At 45.6% G+C, this 15,485-nt stretch overlaps 1 protein-coding gene across 1 annotated transcript in view; it reads right to left on the minus strand.

The window, feature by feature from the left end:
- The window catches only part of LOC140694905 (trafficking protein particle complex subunit 9-like), an 83,962-nt gene extending 71,800 nt beyond the window's left edge, over positions 1-12,162 (minus strand). Inside the window, exons 1-2 of the mRNA XM_072957921.1 lie at positions 11,894-12,162; positions 10,350-10,519 (exon numbers count right to left, since the gene is read on the minus strand). The gene's annotated coding sequence lies outside the window, so the exon portion shown is untranslated. The remainder of the gene's footprint in view (positions 1-10,349; positions 10,520-11,893) is intronic.
- Between the last annotated feature and the right edge of the window lie 3,323 nt (positions 12,163-15,485).

Below are 15,485 nucleotides of genomic sequence, written 5' to 3' on the forward strand. Positions count from 1 at the left end.
CACAAAAGAGAGAAGCTTATTCCCTGAAAATGATCAATGTGGATTTTTCTAAACTTAATGCTTCTGGTCAGAGTCCTACGAATTTAAATGTCTGAGTGTATAGTTACACGGCAGCATGAACACTGAGTTGTAACAATACACATTCTGTGTAAATAATCTTCAAGGTCGTCTGCTTAAGTCAATTTAACTAGTCCCTGTCTCAATAGAATGATACAGATTTCATTAAAACTTCATACTGCACGCACACACACACACAAAACCCTGAATCCTTGTTACTTTAAGCCATATTCATATATATCCATATTGAATATGCATCAGAAACAAGCCACCCTCTTTAGTATTCACAGTTGATCCTTCTAAACTATCTGTCATTGTGACAGCACATTTTTACTAAGCAGCTCTTGGATGCTTTGTATACAAGGCGTCTACCTCTCACAGTCAGACATGGTAAACGGCATCACTCAAATTTCACAAATGAGGAAATATACTTAAGCCATGGAAACAACGTACATATTTATCATCAGGAAAGAAAAGAGTAAAGATTTTACTTTCAATATGCACTGACAAACTTTTCCTCCATACTAAGACTACATACATAAAACAAATTCAGTCATTGTAAATTATTCTGTCAATAAACACCACTAGAGAAAAACAAGCAACATCATTAGCAATGATTGGACTTTCAAAGCCCACTCCTATTTTGCACTATAATCATTTTTAATGTTTTGTTTTTAGTGCTTACATAGCACTAATATAAAGAAAACATAAACTATTTAAGTCATTACCTGAGAATGCAACATTTGTGAAAATGTACAATTTTAATTTATGCCGCTCTGTCTCACATTCTCACTGGTGTCTCTCCTTTGAAGGCCTCATCAGGCTGAGATCGCCAAAATCGGTCATTTATGGACTCACAGGAGTTCGGGAAACCACTCAACGGGAGGCTGATCAGAGGAGAAATTGAGAATGCATCCTGTGCAGCCTGGGTTCCAGCACCGAGCTAGGCACCGCCAGCTGCGTTTGATTTGGGACAAGCTGCCCACCTCTCAATCCCTCAGCTGCAAAAAGGAGACATTGATACCTACCGTCAAACACCTGCTTTGAAGTAAAACATGAGAAAAACAGTTTAGCCTTTGGTAGGTGTCCACTCACAGCAAGCTTGGTCATTATGATGATGAGGATTACTTTTAATAAGTTAAGCTAGACCAAAAATTAGAAATCACCATAAAGGAGAAACATTTTAACTCAATAAGCATTTCCTTTTGAATGGATTGATAAAAGTTCTAATGATTTTTTTAATAAACCAAATTTTGTCCATTAATTTTAGATTTACCGGTTTATGGACAAGTCTCCAAAAAAAGAATTAGAGGCCTCTAACCTCTGAATACTAAGAAAGTAAAGTTTAAAAAAATTATGGGGGAGAGTATACCTCAGTTGAGAGAGTATGTGCTCAGCACGCATGAGGCCCTCAGTTCAGTCCCCAGTAACTCCATTTAAAAACTTTTATTTAAAAAAAAGGAGAATTAAAGGAAAAAGATGGAGGACTACAGAATTTTTTTAGAGAATCCACTCAGATTTAAGATGGGGAAAAAATATCCATTTCTCACAGGAAATCTTGAGAACTATGTAAACCGGATCTGAGTTGTCTAGTCTTTAACATTATTCATGAATTCATATTACCAAGTCTTAAAACTACCTGATAACCCACAGTGGTGATAGTGATCATAAAACCTGCCAATGCGGATCGAACTCTGGCTAGGACTGCTCTGTTCTGACATCTCTGCCCCTGAGGCCTCACCAGGCTGAGAGCACTAAATTTTGTCATTCATGAGCATCTCGTCTAAGTCTTCCATTTATGCTTCTCAGTCTCCTCTCACCAGCCCCTCTGAGGGAAGCACTGTTATCATCTTCCCCACACGCAGATAAGGTCACTGAGGTACAGAAACTAAACCTGCTCCAGGTCACATCGGCATTAAAGGACGTCTGTATTTCTGCTGTTTTGCGATTGACAAAGGAATCTGAGATATCAATACAAGATAGACTGTTAAATAATCAAGTCTGTCAGCTCTTCACCTCAAAGAGCAGATACTATAAATTCCTGATGTAGGATGAGGCTGCCGCCACAAAATGACTCAGCTAGAAATTAATATCCAAGATGAAGCAGCGGATACACATAAATATTCATGACTGTCAACTCCTCTCACGGGTCTTGGCCCTTCACTGCCTGAATGGGGGTGAAATCCCCACCCGTGTCTGGGAGGGTAGCGCGGCTCTTCCAAGTCTCACCCAGGCTTCACAGGCTGTTTCCCCCTACAGACTGTCCTAAATGATTAAAAAGCTCACAAGATTTTTACACCAGCCAAAACTGAAAGACATTTCTGCATATGGAGCACTTTCTCAGGCTTAAACCATTTTTGCCTACACTCAGCAAGGGGGAAGAAAGAAACATGACTCTGCAAAGTCTCTTAGCCTTACCACTCACAGGAGTTGAATGGTCTCAGCACAAGATGACCCTTCACATTACAGGATGAGAACAAAATAAAGCCGCCCCAACAACAAGCACTCCCAGAGACAGCGCTCAGCAGTCTTCTGCACACTCACGGTTGTGCAGCCCTCACCACCATCTATTTCCAGAACACTTCATCACCCCAATAGAACACCCCTGTCACTAGCAGTCACTCCACAACCCCCCTCCACCCAGCCCCTTGCAACCATCATCTGCTCTCTGCCACTGCATGAGCCAATTCTGGGCATTTCTAAGATCACTGAAATCAACAATATGTGGCTGTTTGTGTCTGGTTCCTTTCAGTTAACGTGCTGTTATCAAGGCTTTCCCATGTTGAAGTGGTATCAGCATGTCTCTTTTTTTTTGAAAATGTTAAACTTTATTAGAAGGTGGTAAATACTATCAAAAATAGTAGAGTGGGGTATAAGGGATGGGGTTTCAAAGGGAAAAGGCCGGGTTGAGCAGTCAGGGTGGACTACCCAGAGCAGATGGCTTTTTTCATATTCCCCTATATTTATTTTTTCTTTTTTATTCACTCTTATGTCTGAATAATATTCCACTAAATGGAGATACTACATTTTGTTCTTTCATTCAGCAGCTATATATGGATGAGGTCCAGAAGAATGAGTGTAAGTGGTGGCTAGCAGGGATGGCATTTAAGCAAAGGGCAAGATGTGCTTTCAAAAAAAAAAGTGAACAATCAGAGGCACAAGGAAATTCAGCGCGTTTCTGAGAAAGTGCATGGTTGCTTCAGTAGGACTGCCATGCAGGGCTGTGGGGGATAGTGACAGGAGACACAGTGAGGGAGTCACCTAAGAATATCCCCACTGCAAGCAGCTCAGCCAATTCTCCTCCCTCATCCTGTATTTTAGAGACATTTTTGCTAGCTTTTCTCTTATTTCAAGTAACAGTACTTTAGTTACACATCTGATCATCTGCATCAGACCACATTAGCTCCAAGCCACAGAAAATCATTCACTGACCGGAGCAGCTCCAAGACATAACATTGATGGACCAGGGAGTCCTGCAGCATCCAATCCTGCAGGCACAAACCACACATGTTCCCTGGTGATGTCCGGAAAGTAAAATGCATGGAAATATCTCACTGCTGCTGCACGACATCTGCCCACAAATTGCCCCCAAATCATGCTGGCACAGCACTACTCAACCCTCGCACTACCCCCCAAAAAAAAAAAAAAAAGAGAGAGAGAGAAAAGAAAAGAAAAGAGAAGAAAAGAAAAGAAAAGAAAATATAAGAAAAGAAAAGAATAAAGCTAAGAAAGCAAATTTAGGCTCTTCCATTGAAAACCAGCAACCATCACTTCCAGTATCTGAGCTGGAATGATCCTGACTTCAAAAACCACTGTGCAGTTACTATTCAAATGTGACAGACATATATGCATTTCACTTAGATGATATTACAATAGGATTTTTCTTTTCAAAATTTCCAGTTGCAACAATAGCACAAGAAAGTTTATGTTTCATTTTTTAAAAAAAATCAATTATTTTCCACTTTGTTAATTTTGAATCTATTATTATTTTATAAAGGGAGCTATGCTGCAGATTCTAAACCAAATATCTGGCTTCTGCAAACAAGACCTATATGACTTCACTATTTCAGAGCAAGCTTTAATGATGCTTTCAAATTGGGGGCGCTCACTAACAGCTCTTTAAATACTGTCAAAGATGTGCTATTATGTAATGCAAAGGGTCTACCTACACATCAACTCAGAAACCAAAGAAACTACACGAAAGCCTTAGTTTATCATTTTAAAATATTCCTATTATTTTGAATATTAAATTTCTTAAAAGATAAGATATTATTTGAGAAAGACATCAGTTGTATTAAATTTCCTCTCACCAAGAAAGCAATCTTTATCAAGAATTACTACCCCTATGAAAATCCAAAAGACAGGACGTTTCTAGCTAAGTTAACTTACAGATCTCAACACAAGCCTAAATCCTATCTGCTCTCACTTGAACGAGCCCAGCAAAGTCCTGGGCTACTCTGGAACTTAGCTCTTCTGTTCCATATGTTGGCAGAGCTAAGATCATCACACAAGGCAGGGAAGGAGAGAAGAGGTAAGTCCACCTGGCGGCCTCCATCTGTTTACTTCCAGCCACAAGGTGTCGCTAGAGCGACCCCGCTAACAAGCCCTCCACACAAGGAAACCCGGCATCCACTCTGCCCCTGCGGTCCCCAAGCAGTCCCGACGCCCCTCTCCCACTGGTGGCCTCCGAGCCTGTGAATGGTCTTCTAATGACCCTCCCAGTTGGTGACACCCTCCCCCTCTTCCCCGCTACACACACACACACACACACACACACACACACACAGCCAAGGCAGCCTTCCCAAAGCACAAATTTGATTACATCTCCCCCACTTCAAACCCATCAGAGGCTCCCTGGTAGAGTTCTAGCCCCACCCCCGACCCTGCTTGTCCATCCTCACCTCAGTACCAGGTCCCCAGTGACCTCAGGGGCCCCGTGACCTGCTGCTACTTCCCACTAGCCTCCAGGCTCATTTTAACTGTTTGTCAAGGAAGTCTTCCTTCCCTCCAACCTCCGCACTTTGGATTAGGTGCCCTGCTGTGTTAATAAAACATTTTAATCTAAGTCAACTTCTGACACTGCTAAGCTCTCAAGAAGCAAGTACATTTTGCTTACTACTGTAGGTCCACCCCCTCTCCCCTAGACACTCAGAATTGCGTGTGTTGTGAATAAAAGAATGAAGGGGTGGGACTCAAAAGGACAGGCAGAGCTGCTCTCCTAAGGGTCACTTCCTGCTGACACCCTTCACTGCCTCTTCTGTGTCAGTTCTAGTAAAAACCAAGCTCCTCCAAAGCCCTCCACCCCTAGGCCCTCTCCAGTGTCCTTCAAAGCAGGGTCACCCACCACCCTGGACCACACAGGGCAGTCTCCCCGAGTCCTCACCCCACAAGCCTCCAGGCCTCTACCCAGGCTGCTCCTGCCACCTGAGTCACCCTCTTGATTCCTTCCCCTGGCTGACTCTTACTCTGTCCTCAGAACTGAATGTAGAGCCAATTACTTCCAGGAAGTCCTCCCTGATGATGTCCTTTAGCTCTTGGCTGGCTCCATCTACAGCAGCACTGCTTGGCGACCAACTGGTATTTGTCCACCTGCTCTTATGAGACCATGACCTCTTGGAGGCCACGTGGGAAAAAGGAGTGAGGTGACAAGAGGGGTGGGAAGAGCAAACAGGAAAGTCGCAGCTCAAGTCCCAAATTCAAGGATTCTGTCTCAGATAAAAAGAATAAACTGTTTCATACGTGTGTCATTTGGCTATGATTTTTGTGGCTCATGGAAAACAAGAGCTTGGTGTTCAAGCCTGAAATCCAAGTTACATGCAAAGAAATGTATATATTCATATCCAAAGGAAACCAGAGCTGCTCAACAACACTTTGCAGTTAAAATCCAAAGGAACTTTGATAAAGGCAATCTCCCTCTCTCTCTTTATTTTTATTTATTTATTTTTTTTGGTATCATATAGTTTTAGAAGTATTTGTATAACTAAGTGATGGCTACAGCCTATGATTCTGCACTGGAGTGTTTGGGGCTAAGGAAGCCCAGATTACATGCACTGTGTAAATGCAATCACACCAACAAAATGACAGGCGCCCTAGTGGCTGAGCTGAAGTTCCAAAGCAGAGAACCTTATGTTGGAAGACAGCTCTCAGTAGAAAGTAAGAAATGAAATGTTCTGTACTCAATCTCATTAGCTTTATGAGCCATTAACAGATAGTATGTCTTGTCTAATGAAACCCCAAAATATATTGTCATCTTCGATTTTCTCCATCTGACTGTTTTATGCTAAATTTGGATATCAAACCCTCACTCCATACGGAAAGCTCAGGCCTTAGCTGCAGCACAGTTACATCCCGTGGAAGAAAGCCGATCAAGGGAGAACAGGAGAGTTTCCCTTCAGAAGCTGCTAAGTGTGGTTTTGCACCTGTATGTCATTTACAACCACGCCATCGTCAAAGGAGTAAGACCTTACATCTGTGGGGCAAAAAGCACTGCGGTGGTTCCGAACCATGAAAGAACACTGAGCTTTGTGCAACAGTCCTGAGGCACTTAAAGCGTACTTTCTCTGAAAGGCTCCGAAACTGACTCACTTCACCATTTCAGGTACAACCGGAATTAGTAGAGAGAACATGCCCTTGAAGTCTGACAAGGCCCTGCTGGAATCCTGCTACAGCATTTACTAGCTGCTAAATGAACCAATTCCTTAAACCTCTGAGGAGGCTTCCCAATCTTCAAAACGGGGCTGCCACCGCCCACTTGGGAGGCATGGATGTGAATGCAACACGCAAGTAGGGCGGCCGACTGGTACGTGACACGGGGCCTGGCTAGTTTCCCTCCGCTGCCCTTCTCCCCCTTTAAACTTGCACTGTTCCCCCTGGTAAGGGTGAAGCCCCAGGAACAGACTGCCCGATTCTTCTGTATATCCCCGGATACATACCTTACCCTTAGGAGGTCAGAAAAACAACTGCCTCCTCCCCAGTCACTATCAATATTCTTAAGAGTCTGGGTTTTTTTAACTCTATGTTTCAGGGAGACTATTCAAGAATTGTTCAACCACCGTTCTCCAGGTTGGCTCCTCTCCCAACGCCCATCCCTTCTTACCTCAAATCTTCTGTCTGATTGCCTTTTGTTCGTGGGAAAGAGAGTCCGCTAGGGTGCGGACTCCCTAGGACTCCCTCCCTTCATCACAGGAGAGTGTGACTACATTCTCCCAACTCCCCACTCCGACTTCAGCTTCTGAGGAGTTTCCCCTTCTGGACCCTGCAGCCTCTGGATCGTCCCAAGACGCGCACAGGTGGCCAAAACCCTCTCTTCAGATTTCTTCCTGGGTGGGCCTGCCCACCCCCCAGAACCTTAAGGATAAATGCCATTGCTCTGAAAATCACAAACGCCGCTGTCTGACACACCAAAGCTGCATGGTCCGGGCTTTCCTCCAAACCAGACACAGCCCTGCCCCCCCTCAGACACAGTCTGCACCTCTTGAGATGAGCTGATCCACTTGCACGGCTGTGAACACCAGCTAAGAATGACGAATCCCAATGTGTATCTCTAGTCCAGCTCCTTCACCTGAGCCCCAGGCTCATAGACACGAGTGCCTCTTGGAAGTCCTAACTTGGATGACAAATGGCATCTTAAAAATGCCATATGTCAAAAAAAAAAGGCCTTATGTCCACCATTTACTCTAGACTTCGATTCCTGGCAGGTACCTCCCAGGCTCCCCATTTTAGTAACAGCCCCAGCACCCACCTAGGTGTTTGAGGTCACATTCAATTTCCACTGTTCCCTCCACCTGGCCCTGCCCTGGAATCAGTCTTGTTATTTCTGTCGCTAAGCCAGTCTCAAGTCTGGTTCTGCAGGGAGCACGATGGAAACCCACAAGCTCACAGCAAGGTGCACTGAGTCACAGTCCTCCGAAGGGAGTTCCCTGGAGGGGGAGGCATCTCCTGCTGCCAGTCACCTCAGAAGGCACTGGATTCTCACAAAGAAGGACCAGAAGAAGGGACTCAAGGATCTCCCGTGATCTGAGGTTTGAAGGGCCCGAGGTCTGGGGGAGCTCCTAGTTAGCTGACACTCCTGTCAGTGAGCAGATGAGGATGGTAGGAACCCAGGCAAGTCTGTTCTCGCTCCGACCCCTTTTCTCTCGGGAGCCACGGGAAAGGCCAGTTTCCAGGGCACAGACCGGCCATCACAGATCCCAGCCTGCATTTGCCAACCCAGACAGCCTAGATTCCTACTTGCGACCCTTACTTCTGTTCTGTTCCCCCCCAGAATGTGATGGACTCTTTCAGAAAGTCTGGACTGTCTCAAGCGAGACCAAGTCAGTGAAGGATGAAGTGTCCACATTTGGACCAGAGCATGAAAGGAGAAACAAGGCCTCATGTCCAGCATGACGGTGGTGGCCAAGCCCTTTCCCTGGGTGAGATGAACCAGGGTCGGGGTGAGAATGCAAGGTCCCTTCACGGCTGACAGGGGTGTTGGAGACTCACTACCGCAAAATAACCACACGGCCGTCAGTGGTGGACATCAGCTGCAACAGACACAGAGTCAGCTATTTACTGCCAAAAAGGGGTAAAAGTAAAGGCCGGTGCAGGGAGGCCTGCACGGCTGCTGAGGCAAACCACAGACCCGGCTCTGAATGCCCACTGGCTGAAGCAGAGAGGAAGCTATGGTCCCATTTAGGGGTCCCTGTGTCCACCAGATCCAAGTGAACCAGCTCCTTAGGACAAGGCAATGTTTTCCTGATACTTAGAAAAACCAGCCTCATAAAGGGAACAAAAGAGTGGCATGGTTTTAGGCCCGCTCCTGCCCCTCTATGAATGCAAAGTAAAGTAAATGGCACTGGGAAGGTGAATGCAAAAAAAAAAACCAAAAAACAAAAAACCGGTGACTGCTTCCTCCAACAGCGTCCCCTGCAGCTGCTCACCCCCGAGCCGGCCACTTCCTCACCAGTGACCGCCGGCCAGGAAGCGCCGTCACGCACGTCACACAGCGACAGCCAGGAACCGTGTGCCGAGCACGTTTGTGTAAAAGCCAGAATCAAGCAAGGTGCTGCAGATTTTGACTTTCCAAGTTTAAATACTCCATGAAAAAAATCCCTCAGCAGCCGCCTAAATCAATTCGCATCTCACTTCTTCAAAACAAATAAACAAAATTAGTAAGAGAGCATTTGTTACCAAATATAAGGACGAACTAATAGGTTCCTCAAAGCAAGGACTTTAACATATATCAAACTCCAGTGGGTGATGTGCTAACATAGCAAAAATTCCAAAAAAGTAGAAAATAAGATGACTAGGATAATATACGAATCATGGCAACTGTTAAGTTTTTGCTTTTTATAGCAATGGAGACGGCACAGAGGGCGATCTGGCTATTCCAATGCAGGGTGTGCACAGCCCACATTTTCAGACCGAACAACATGCTCACGGGGTGGTATAAGGGATAAAGGAAAATAGAAAAAGGAATAGAGGAACAGCCAAAATTAGAAACACACGAGAACAAAAATGACTTTGACAGCATTTACAAGAAATTACGTGAGTGTGATGAGGACAGGGACGCGGGGACGGTGAGACCCACCCTCACCTCCTGATCCAGGGAAGGCAGGGGCCTGAGGGGAGCGATGCTGCCGGGGGACCCCAACGTGGTCAGCGCCCCAAACCAAAACTTCACCTAGATGCGTGTAGACAGCTTTTGAGCTAGAAAATGTGGTCGCATTTCAAGCTGGACAACTTTACTCACTCCCACCAAGAGGAACAGGGGAGAATTAGGTTCTGCTCCTGAACCAAAGCATTGTTTAAAAAATTAATGACTGTGTAATAGTAAAAGCAACAATGGAGTAAAAGTCACTGGAGGAGAACGTGCTTGACCCGAGCTCACTGGCCACGTTATCTCACTGACGTTCAGATGCTGGCTGAGCCCTTATGGTACCAGAACAGACAGACCCACCAGGAGGGAGGTTTAATGTGCTGCTGTATTTTGATGCCGGCAGCCATGCCTGGTACACAAGGTTCTGGGTAAACAATGGTGACAGTGTCAACCACTATGGGCTAAGCACACATCCAGCTACTCCGCCAAATCCCAAGGGCAGACTTCAAAAGGCAAAAACAAGCTGGCATTCTCTGTTGGCTCTGCAGAATCAGAGCCAAGCTGTTGCTGAGCAAAAATGTCACCAGTGCCTCCTATGACAAAATAGGAGGCACTGGCGTGGGGCTGGGGCAGGGCTCCAGGCTTCCACTGATCACCCACCAGTCTGTCCAGGGGGTGAAGGAGGTCCCTGCTTTCATTGCACCGATGCACCTACCTTGAATGACGCCTTAGGACTCAACAGGAGGTGACAGGTGAGGTGAACGGAGCCAGCCTTGGTGTAGCACGGTTCTGGCAGCTATGCCCTCAGCAGTGCCCAGTTTCCTAAACCTGACACCTCATCTCCAAGGAGCAGAAGTGTAGTGTGGGCATGTAGATCACAGGGCCCTGTGAGGACAAGTACAGATCATGGCCACGACATGCCTCTCCCCTTCCTTAAGCCATAGAGGAATGTCCGGGGAGGAAGTGAAAATTATTCCAGAGCCTGCCAGGCACCACACGCAGGTGGGACACGGATCCCCTGTGTCTGTCATTCACAGGACTGGTGTGGATTTTCTTTTTATCAATTCTCTGGCATCTTCTCCTCCATCTTACCAACAACAAGAAAGGAGAATCTGACCTTAGAATCACAGAGAATCACAGAGCCCCTCCTGCACAGCGGGCCCGGCAGCACGTGCCATGTCCTCCGACCGTCACCTGTGGGACCGCCATGAGCGCTCTCCAGACTCAAGGCCCGAGGCCGTAGGCCGGGGGGACACAGCTCACCTCACTCTCCCCAGTAAAGGGGGACCACCTCTCGGCAAAGACGTCTCACTCTCTTCTGCCCGAGGGACAGCTTGAAAGATACACAGGGAAACATAGTAGAGGGTGAGGGGTTAGGCAGCCCAGAAGAGATCATCTGCACTTCCAAGGCAGAGTGGGGTCTTTGACCTAATCACAGGGACAAAGTGAGGACGAATTTTTCCCTGCTGTGTCCCATACACCGTGACATGCCTTTCCCTGCTTAAGGAGCTAATTCGGAAGCCCCTGGCAGTGTTTCTGATGCCCTAACTTGGCATGGTGGCTGTCAGGCAGGGGAGAGGGCCTGAGCCGTGCTGGTGCTGGGCCTGGGAGGCAGGAGACATCGGCTCCACCCTGAGCTCAACCAGCACCTCGTTCTGCGTCTCGGGATTCAGAGTCTCATTTATAAGCAAAGGGATGAAACTGTCCCAGGACAGGCTGTCCAACAGGAATGAAATGAGAGTCATGTAAATAATGTTTCTCAGTTGCCACGTTTAAAATGTAACAACAAAAAAAAAACCAAGTAACTGATTTTAAGAACAGACCTTACTTATTCTACTGTATGTAAAATACTATCATTTTGACGTGTAATCAATATAGAAAGTAACAAGATAGTTTATATTCTTTTTACTAGACAAGTTTCAGCGTCTGATGTGCATTTGACCTACAGCACATCTCAGCTCAGACCGGCCTCCTCCCCAGCACTACTAACAACAGTAGCTGTGGCTACTCTATTGGACAGCAACTCCAGGGGTCCCCCCAAGTGTCCTGGCTGAAAGAGGGGAGTAAGTGTCCACACTAACCCTAAAAGGATCTCTCTGAAACAAAGGCGGATTTAGTTTTAAACGTCTGAAAACCGGCGGGCTACACCTCCTTCCCGCCTTGGCTACAAGAAAGCCCTCCTCCTTGATGATCCCATTCTGGATGTAGGGAAGCAATCTGTCACACAGCCAGGGTGGCCCGGCCTTCAGGTTGACTTGCCTGCTGTCTGTGTCCAGTCCCACGAAGTCCTCCTTCTCAAATAGGATGTAGAGGAGGGGGGTCTTCTCCCCAGAATTTTCGGGGTCCCCATCCAGCCACTTGGACTTGGGCAAGATGAAGAGTGACTCAGTGAAGTCGTCGATCCTCTTCTCCACCACCCTGCAGTCCTCGTAGATTGAAGGCCACGTCGGTGTGCGGCTGCTCGGCCACCTCCCCATACAGCACAAAGACAAAGAGCTGAGAGTCGTAGAGCGTGGTGCCATACAGCTCCTCTGTGCGTGGAGCTTCTAGAAGGTCTTGGCCAAGAGGCAGTCAGTAATGGTGACAAGGCCCATGACATTGCGGTGGGTCTGGAAGTCACTCCATCCATTCTCGGGCGCATAGAGATACCTATAGTAGATACAGAGTGCCCACTGGGAGCCGCACGGTCTGATCTGGCTCACCAAGGAGATTCCATTATAGATGCAAAAGAAATTCTCTAAGATGATCCCCACGGGTTGGACCACAATCGGGAGAGTCTGGTGGTCCTCAGCGCACTGCATGTAGTCAGGGGCGTTCATGCTGCAGGCGCTGCCGAGAAGGGAGGGTAAATCGATGTACATACTGTGCTGTGGGCTGCGGGCCTCACTGGGATGCGGCGACCTGGTGTGCACCAGCCAGAAGGCAAGGGAAGTCCAAGCAAATCGGGGATAAGTTTGTCCTCAGCGTCTGCACATGGCTACTGAAGCTCAGATCACATTACCCAGCTTTTGGTCTAGGCTTCCATCCCCTGCAGAAAAGGATCATTTCTTGTTTTCTGTTTCCAAGCACCTAGGCAGGCCCTGATGCAAAGTCGGTGCTCAAAACTGCTGAATAAATGAATGAATAAAGGAACTGCTTCCCCACCCCTCAGCAGGATATAATGCAAAGAACCATAGTAGGATCAAAATATCTGGATTTCAACGCCAATTTATTTGAACTCCTAAGGTGCAGAATAATGGGTAAGAAAACTTGCTTTGGGGAGGAGGGTACAGTTCAGTGGTAGAGCACGTGCTTAGCATGTTCAAGGACCTAGGCTCAATCCTCAGTACCTCATTTTAGAAAAATGAAACAAATAAATAAACTTAATTAACCCCCTCAAAAAATATTTTCTCCATTCAAAATTCAAAAAAAACCACCTTGCAATTGACACAACATTGTAAACTTGACTATACTTCAATTAAAAAAAATACTTCTTGCCTTACAAGAATATATCTGGATTATGGAAGTTTGCAAATGTAAAATGCCTAGGGTACCACCTGCATAAGAAGAAGGAACTGTACAAATGTACTATCCCTCATTTATGAGCTATTTTTCCCTTGGGGAGATTATAACCTCTCAGAGATATTTTTCTCATATTAAAAAAAAAAAAGAAAAAGAAAACATTACCTGATTCTCCATACTGCTGAAGAATCAGATAACCCTATGAAAGCATCTGACCCACAGAGTTTATTCAATAAATGTTTGTTGAATGAATGAATAAACAAGCAAAGTGAATGCTGCTCCCTGCCACAGACCATCATAATGGTACTGCTTGGAAATGCCAAGCCCACGTTCCACCCAAATCTTCACTAACCACGTGGGTGACCTGGGCAGACCTGTGTGCTTCTCTCAACACCAGTTTATTCATAAATAGAAATGAGGGCAATAACACAAACCTAAAAGGGTTAGTGAGTCACGAATGAATAGTACCCCAACTTTGCAAGATGGAACTATTAAAGAAAATTGGGCAAAGAGTCCATAGGCCCTCTCCATATTATCTCTTACAACTACATGGGAATCTACATTACATCTAAAAATAAAAAGTCTATTATTTTAAAGAGGCTATTGAGTTTAAATCAGCTCACCGTCTCAAATAAGGAACACACAGTACAAATAAGAGAATGCGCAGCCCATGAGATGCACTCAGTAAATATTCCCACTGAACCCACTGGTCCCTCCAAATTCAGAGCATGAGGATGTGTCCTCGTGGCCAGAGGCCACTGCACCTGAAGCTAAAAAAGCTAATGGTCCCCACTTTCAAAAGCCCCTGCCACCAACCTAGGTCTAATTTTGTATTTGTAATTTTTTTTCTTTTTATAAAATAGAAATCCCCAATTGCATAGCCTTCAGGTCACCAAAACCTGACCACAGAGATCATGATGGCAACCCTCCTTGGTGAAACAATAAAATGAAGAGCCATTTCCACAAGACCTCTGTGTAAATCTACTAGGGAACTTCATCCTGGACTGAGAGGAAGAGGACTGGGGAGGAGCGGGCAATCTGAGGCACACAGACCCATGGGCCACCTGTCCCACGATGGACATTACACTCAACCCTCACCCTCCAGGAACTTCAAAATACACACAGACAGAGTGATGTGGACAATATATATGTATTTTTAAAGAAATTCCGACTCTCTAGCAGGTCTTGTATCTACCGAGACACAAATGGCTTATGTGTATAATGTTTCACAAAAGCCTTAAAACATTACCACCCCAACTTGACACATTAAGAAACTAGGGATAGAGGTTTATCACATTGTGCAAGATTAGAGAGATGCCACATCAGACACTGTATTTAAACCCAAGCCTTTGCTCCAGTGCTCACACAAGAAAGTGTGACATACTGCCCCTTTCCTGCCCTCTCCCTGCAATAAATCTCTGAAGAGTCTTTTCTGTGCCACGTGGAATCACAATCACGTCAATTTACCACAAAGAGCTATGTGACTCCTTGGAGGACGTGTCAAAATCTAAAGGGTTGTGATGGGAGGAGAGATTTGAATTTTCTGTTTCTCAAAGGAAACATGGCTTTAAAAGAAACTGAAAAGCACTTATCTAGTCTAAGCCCTCATTGTGCAGAGAAGGAAATGGAGGCTCAGAAGAGATGAGGAAAGGGACTTATTAACAAATATTGCCTCAGTGCAACACCAAGCCAGCCCTGGGCCCTTCTGGGGGAGTACCTGGAAGGCCCAGGAAAATGATTGTTAGAAAAAGGAAAGAGAAGAAGCATACAAGGCCCTGTCTCTACACCACCATACCATGAAGTTCCACCAAATTATCCAGTATTGGGTGCAGCCAAAATTTAGGTGGGCTAAAGAGGTTATAGAAACCTGGAAGTCTCAACCATAGTGGAAATTCCAACATTTACTGTTTTTTTCCAAGTTCAAGCATCAGTTCAGTGGGCGCTCCATACGAGGGAACTCCATACGAGGCCTGGAGTTCTCCCAAATACAGATCTCTATTATCACGTGTGCAAACCACACACAGGCCCACCAGAAGAAAAACGCCCACACATAAGATGGAACTACTGAAACAGAAAAGAGCCAACCAGCATATATTGCTAGCAAAAACGGTGCTGCTAGAAATAGACTCATGGACATAGAAAGCAAACTGTTGTTAGCAGGCAGGAAACGGAGGATTAACAGATACACATTAATAAATATAAACTAAATGACAAGGACCTACTATATAGCACAGGGTACTATTTTCAATTTCTTGTAATGAGTTGTACTAAAAACAATCTGAAAAACATTTATATACATATGCATAAGCTTATAACTGAATCTCTGCTGTACATCTGAAGCTAACATGGT

Source organism: Vicugna pacos, unplaced genomic scaffold, assembly GCF_048564905.1.
Source record: "Vicugna pacos unplaced genomic scaffold, VicPac4 scaffold_110, whole genome shotgun sequence".
In the NCBI taxonomy this organism is placed as follows: Eukaryota; Metazoa; Chordata; class Mammalia; order Artiodactyla; family Camelidae; genus Vicugna; species Vicugna pacos.